The sequence below is a fragment of the Montipora capricornis genome, chromosome 14 (assembly GCF_036669925.1).
Source record: "Montipora capricornis isolate CH-2021 chromosome 14, ASM3666992v2, whole genome shotgun sequence".
NCBI classification, from domain to species: Eukaryota; Metazoa; Cnidaria; class Anthozoa; order Scleractinia; family Acroporidae; genus Montipora; species Montipora capricornis.
Window position 1 is genome coordinate 13144322 of NC_090896.1, and position 7500 is coordinate 13151821.

General features: G+C 41.2%; 1 protein-coding gene and 1 pseudogene across 1 annotated transcript in view; one reads left to right on the forward strand and one right to left on the reverse strand.

Annotated features, from left to right (window-relative positions):
* The window catches only part of LOC138031449 (uncharacterized), a 2835-nt pseudogene extending 1260 nt beyond the window's left edge, over window positions 1-1575 (forward strand).
* Window positions 1-7500, reverse strand: part of LOC138032106 (uncharacterized) — an 86613-nt gene that overhangs the window by 60953 nt on the left and 18160 nt on the right. The window lies entirely within an intron of this gene.

The following is a 7500-nucleotide window of genomic DNA, read 5'->3' on the forward strand; positions in this document are numbered from 1 at the left end:
TGACATTTCTGTGCTTTCAGCAGTTTTCCATTTATTGTGTTGTCCTGTTTGCAAGCATGGCTGTGTCGAGTTGCAGGAAGACAGCGGCGCCAAGATGGGTTTCGCTTCCCTTTTTGTATTGAAGTGAAAGAACCAAAAGTGCAAGTTCTTTGAGAAATTTTACTCTTCCTCAAAAATCGAAGGGAGCCAAGCATTCGAGGTAAACAGGAGGATAGTTGTGGCTACTAGAAACTTGGTATCGGCCATCAAGCACTTGCAAAATTTTCTTGTGTCATGAACATGCCCCCTCCAATGAATGAAAATTCTTACAGAGACCATGTTGCTGTTGTGAGGAGTGCTGCACAGGCTGTCTGTAAGCAGAGTATGGCAAATGCTGTAGAGGAAGTAAAAACCTTTTATGAGCCACAAGAAGATGGAAAATTTGACATTGGAGTCTCAGGAGATGGCACACGGAGGAAAAGAGGATATTCATCCTCATACGGAGTTGTCACTGCCTTGTCCACATTCACGGGTAAAGTGGTTGATGTAGAGGTTATGTCCAAGACCTGTAAGGAATGTACTGGATGGAGGGGTAAGGAAGGTACCCAAGAATTCCAGGACTGGTGGGAAGCACACCAGCATCTCTGAGAGGCTAATTACCTGGGCAGTTCTGAATCAATGGATGCCTCTGGGTTATTGGCTGTATTCCAGCGATCAGTCAAGAACTACTCAGTTTGCTACACTGAATTTTTGGGAGATGGTGATAGCAAAGGCCACAAACTTATTGTTCAGGAAGCTGTCTATGGTGATAAGGATGTTATGAAACTGGAGTGTGTTGGCCATGTTCAAAAGCGTCTTGGCTCATGCCTTCGCTCTCTGAAAAAGAGACCGGGACAAACCCGTCTTGATGATGGTAAGCCAATTGGTGGAGCTGGAAGGCTAACAAATAACACTATTGACAAACTTCAAGTCTACTATGGGAGGGCAATTAGAAACAACACCCATAACATTCAAGACATGGAAAATGCTGTCATGGCTATATGGCATCACTCCCAGTCAACCGATGACAGTCCTGACCATAACCTTTGTCCAAATGGAGAGGATTCCTGGTGTGGCTATCAGAAGGATCTAGCCCTGGGAACATCTGATTACCACCATAGCCATCCTCTTCCCAGGGCTGTTGCTGATGCCATCCATGAAACCTTTGAAGATCTGAGTGACAGGAACCTCCTCACTTGTTGTCTCCATGGAGGCACTCAGAATCAAAACGAGGCCATCAATGCCCTTATTTGGCAACGAGCAAAAAAAGAAACCCACTCTGGTTTGAACACTGTTGAACTTGCTGTATTTCTGGCAGTCTCACACTTTAATGATGGTGCAGTCTCAATAAGTTTAGTCCTTCAAAAGTTAGGAATCAACCCGGGAGTACACTGCAAGAATGCCTGCAAAAAACTTGACCACAATAGACTACGCCATTCTCACACAAAGAGTGCAGAGCATTCAAAGAAGAGAAGGCAAATTAGAAACTTCAAGAAAGGATACACTGAGACTTTAGAGGTACTTGAAGGGCCACATTATGAAGCTGGAGCCTTTTAAGACTTAACTTTGATTCAAATTGTACTGCTCATCTTTTACACTCATTTTTCTTAAATTCCGTATTTGAGACTTACTTGGGCATGGTAAACGTAATATCTCAAAGAATATTTGGAATACTCAAACAAAATTTTGACAAAATGTTAAGTATGAATAGAGCTTTGCAATGAACCAATAAGGTTTTTGTTATGATTTGTGCTATTTTTTGTCCAAGGACTTCATGCGCACTTTTTTCACTTTTTTGAGAGAGCGTTAATCGCAATCATTTCATAGTAAGTTGATAATCCTAGTTCATTGCACAGCTCTGGACATCAGTTACCAGTGTGCCAAATCTCAGTTATCCACTATGAAGCATACTGGATATATTGTGTTTACTAGTTACCCCATAATTTGATTTCCGGAAAAGGGGGTGGGAGTTTATCAGGAATGTAAGGTATTTGCCAAGAACTTGTTGGAAATTATTCTTTGAATGCTGTCCAGTGCTATTGACTCTAAAAACAGGCCATGGGTGAAGGTAGACTGATTAACAACTGTTAACAAAATTTGCCATTTTTGGACTATCGAGCCACCTTAAGTTAACTTTCAAATTCTGGACTTTTGGGGTGAAGAAAGTGATTTAAATACTCCTACTTTGGCCCAGTCAAGGATCCAGCCAAACCCCGAATTTTGCACCATAGGGTTGTTCACTCGTTAAATCCTTAATAGCTCCCATGCCAAGGCATTCACTTGTTTCAAAGTCACCCTTAATGTTGGTTGTTGAAATGTGCACATTCGAGTTTTCACCCCTGTTTTTTAAGCTGGGGATGTGTGACGGCCCAAAAACATTCTACTGCTTTTTGTCAGGGTGTTTACAAGCATATAGAGATTATTCTGTTCTGGTCTTGGGGTGCTTAGAGCAATAACACACCCTCCTGGTCTCCTGTGAGGAGACAAAGTACACACATTTTTTGGTGTGCGCCTTGGCTGTACATATTAGTGTTCTCATCTGTGTGGAATATCCATCGTGCTTTTATGCATTCAACTTCTCCAAGTTGGTGTGGACATATATATCACACATGCTTGTGACTTGTTTAAAGATGAAACATGCTTGTCACACAATCTTTCCTTTGTGTCACATGCCATTTAAAGATACCTATCTGTTATTCTCTTTTACAGAACAAAAGTGGGGATCGATTTTCCTGTGCCGCCTTCTCGGCACACCTAAAGCAAGTAATCTATGGTCTCACCGGCAAGCTTGCTGGAGTTCAAGTTTTGCGTTCCGCATTTCTCATCCAATGTGATCACGAGCTTAGAAACTTGTCAAGTGAACGACAGATGGTGACATTCCTCATGATTTTAAAAGTAATAACAATAGTTCCTTTTCTTGTTTAGGTTTTTTTCTCTTTTTTTTTTCCCCACACGTTCATGAGTATGTGTGTAAAAAATGTAATACATAACGTAACAAAAACTCCTTAAAATACAAAACCAAAAAATTATAAATTTAAATCAGTGACATTCAACTAGACAAGGAATTAAGTTGCACACCAAACTAGTGTGCTGGTGTTATGATCGTGTCCAGATCATAGTTTTCAATTTTCCCAACTGAATTATTGACTTTTTTTCTTTTTCCCTTTCTGGCAGTGACTGCACTGATGCAATGAAGACTTCTCTCCCGGCCGCCTTGAGACACCAAAAGCAAGTGGAACGAACCCATGACAGGAGAACTGCTAACCAGAGGAAAGAATTGGCTGTGGCACTGACGAAGGAATATTTGGAAGACCGGCAGGATGAGCCAAAGTAGGAGATTTAGTGGCTCTGGCGGAACAAAACAGCACCTGCAATGCTCCCTGAATCCTAGTTGGCCAATTGGTATCGTTTATAGACAAAACAGAGGTGCTTCTGCTGTGGTACAAGCTGGTAAAGCACAACCTCTACAAACTGGAATTAAGTTCAAAAGACTTTACAAAACAAAATAAATCCGGCAAAGTTTAAATTTCTCATCACAGAGAATGGGACAAACTACGTTCAGGAGGTTGAGATAGATGAGGAAAAAAGCTGGGGTATTCCCACATTCCTGCTCACAACAAAGAGGTCGTTTATTCCTTTCTTTTTTTCTTTTGTTGTTATTTTTTTGTATCGTTTTTGTTGTAATGACAAAAACTGCAGTGAAACATGACTGTTAATCATCATTAAGCAACGGCATTTATCAGAGACTGGGGTATCACAGGGGATGGATTAATGAGGGAAAACGAAAATTGTGCAAACTAAAAGGAAAATGATTTAAATGACCACAGAAATGTACATCAAGTTGAAAAGACTTTACACAACAAAAGAAATCCAACAAAGTTTAACTTTCTCATCACAGAGAATGGGACAAACTAACGCTGAGGAAGTTCAGATTGATGAAGAAAACGAGCTGGAGTATTCCTATGTTTCTGCTCACAATGAAGTGGTCAAAGCGGCCTATGTTTACCACTTCGAAAAAGTAACTCTGAAGGCAGTTTTGCATTTCCCACGGCTCGTTTCCTCTATTTTTATGTAAAATGCTCCTTCAGTGACCAAGAGGAGAATCGTCTTTTGCATATTAGCGATGACAAAAAGGAAAGCGTTGATAGCAGTCATCACTTAGCAAAAGTCTGTGAACAAACTGACACAATTATGATAAAAGACGGTGCAGAACAACATATACCAAATGTCAACGTACCAGACGTGAACATGAGGAGGAGGACATTTCTCCGCCGGACGATTAACTTGTTATGTACATTAAGGTATGACGACCACCCTATTTAGCTAAACTGGGCGTTTCATCTGGACCTCACTTGGTGGCCAGATTTGTTTCAGAGCTGGGATGGTCTTAGTTTCTTGTTAATGCCTGCTTGGGCCCCTCTCCCTGACTTCCAAGTCTCGTCAGATGCCACAGGCATTGTGTTACTTGACATTGTTGGCAGTGCCCCATTCATTTTGTCATCAGTTCGTGGAAAAGCTAACCTTATTGCGGATTGTCTCTCGCGTTTTCAGTTGCAGTGCTTTCGGCACCTGGCCCCACAAGCCGCGGAAACTCCAACCCCCATTCCTCCAGCTCTCCTGACAGACAGATGCCAGTTTTTTTCTCACTCAGGGCCTCGCTCTATCTACATGTCGGGTTTACTTATCCGCCCAGCAGCTATGCCGAGTTCTGCCGTCAGGAGGGCCTTTTGAATCCAGAGAGGGCTCTTATGCCAGTCAACGAAGAGTCACTTATGCATTTGCATCACTGTTGGCCTATAATCTTCACCACTCGTGGTGGAACATACAAGAACTTTTTGTCCCCGCCAAGCTTGATTAGCCATTGCTTTGACAAGTTTTTTCTTTTAACCGGTAAACAATGGAATGAAATACCTTGCTTGCCGTCTCTTTAAGACCTATTTGAACAGTACGGTGCTGAACAAAAACGCATGACTGCAAAAGGAGTTTTTAAAAATTACAAAAAATAATGACTTTAAAAGGACGAGTCGAGTGTTCAAGCTTCCCGCCAAACTTCAGGTTGAACCCAATGACGTAACGGTAGCACCGCCAGGCTGTTAAGTATATTCGAAGATGGTGGCGATCGTGCACGATTTTTAGGCTACCTTGAACAAGAATTTCACAAGGATAGAAAGCTCTTTGGAAGTTGAAACTTCCGTGAGTACCTAATGTTTACATTACCTTTCTATTGACAAAAGGGGAAAAAACGTGCCATTTTGGAATGACCTTCTCCTTTAACTTATGAATTATTCTTGAGCTGAAGGGTAGAGAGATGACAGAAAAACAAAAACCAAACCAAAAAACACAACTTACAGATCACCGAAATATTTATACCACAAAATTCAATCATGACAGCAGATTTAGGAGGGCCAGCCAGTGACTGATTACATGTTCATGTTGTTCTTACCATCGCAGTGCTCTGCGGGGAGGGCGAGTAAGAACGAAGAGTTCCCTGGCAGACTTCGCCAGCAGCCCAACACAACCTGCGGGAGACCCTGGTCAAGCAGACAATCGAAGACACGATGAACACCTGCAAGAGGAACTGTCTTTGCGCGGGGACAGCAATCACAAGAACCTGCTCGTCACAAGGAAGCAACGACTATGACCAGAACTGTCCTTACGCGCTGCTGACTGAACAAGGCGGTCAAGTTTCCGAAGCCACCTCCCGGTGCTGTAATCATGCTTGCCGCATGTGCCCTGGTCAACCAGCTGGATGTCTACGAACTGACCGATGTCGGGCAGGCCAGGACCCGTTGCCTGTCTCTCTTGCTGGGGCTGTCCGAGCACATTGCCATCCACATGTTTTTCCTCGACCTGACGGAGGAGGAGCGAAAAGATCTCTCGGCCTCACTCTGTTAGTTGCTGTGTTGCTTAATCAGTTGCCTACGGAACATCGCCAACGTGGGCTGTCTGACCCAACACTGCCCCAATTTGATTTACTTGCAGCTGTCTCAGGGCTGGGGAGAGTTCTGGAATAACCTGTCCAAGATCCCCGTGGGGACAGTGCCTGGCAACGGTATTTGCAGACCAAAGACCTGGAGCAAGGAGAGGAGATATTGCGGGTGGTATTCGCCGGCTGTCTTGGTGGACTGTGGATTCACAAAAAATTAAGGGTCTCAAGCGCTTAATAGTCTTGTGGTTCCGCGGTTGTTGTATGTGCGGGCAATTTGTCCTTGAATTTCGAAAACATTCTCAGAAAACCGAACATGTAAACCTCAAACTAACCTGTTTCATTGTTCAAGGATAAAGGGCTTTAGAGGATAAGCACAACATCACAGAAGCAGGAGTCAATCTTTGAAAATAACTTCAAAAACGATGCGAAATGTGCAAGCTTTAATTGGTGCTTGACTTATAATTTCTCACATGGTAAACGAAACAAAACTCATAAACCAAACAATACAAAATTTGCAAAGTTTGCATTTGGTCAATTCCACGTTGCGGACGTGACATTTAGAGGCAAAATTTGGGTATTAAATGTCTCCTAAAACCAGATCCAAACTATTTGAATTGAAATGAATCATGTCATAAAATTACCCCTAGGGGTAACTTTCATTTTGCCAGAAAACATTTTGACTATCTCTTAAAGATCCAGAGAAAATAATTTTTCAAAGTGTGTTGCGGACGTGACTCCAAAAACAACCATTGATTTGAATTGCCTTCGGTTAGTTCAAATTTCCTGTGAATTGAAAACCTTCAAAAAAGACTTCATACACTAACTAAATGGAATAGTAATTGCACTTCTTAAATCTAAAAAGATATTATAGAAATTACTTGTTACCATGGATTTATTAACAAAAATATTGTGTTGAGGACGTGACCAAAATTTGTTGCGGGCGTGACATTTTTGGGATGTTCAGAAAAGAGCTTTTCATTCACCACTAACAATGTTCAGATTAATGCCACTGAAGTAAAATGCTGTTTTTATTGCTTTCATCTGTAAAATGGAAAATAAATAACAAAATAAGAAATATATTATTAGCGGTATCAAAAAGAAGTGAGTAGTATTTTATGTTTGTATCCAGTTAAAGTATAATTTAAAAAGGTAAAAGTTTCTTTATAGCAAGATTTTATATCAATAGAAATATGACCAGCTGTATGCTGTTTAATGACATGCTCAATGCTTCGAGCATGTACTTTTGTTGTAAGTCTGCTGACAAATGTTCCTTCATTCTATGTCCTGTAAGAAGTAAGTTAGTCTTAAACTGTTGCAGTCAGAAATGGCAAAAACAAGTACTGAAAGGTCAAAAGTATTCTGTAAAAAGTTGAGAGATGTTGAAAAGTATAGTGTTTTCAAAGCAAAGGATAGAGAACAGAAAAGAAATGAAAGAAACGAGAAAAAGCCACTGAGTGAATCAGAATTGCAAAACCTACGAAAGAAAAACAGAGAGAGAAAGAGAAAAAGCCGAATGAAAAAGAAAGCCCAAAAAACAGAAAGTTGTAATGATG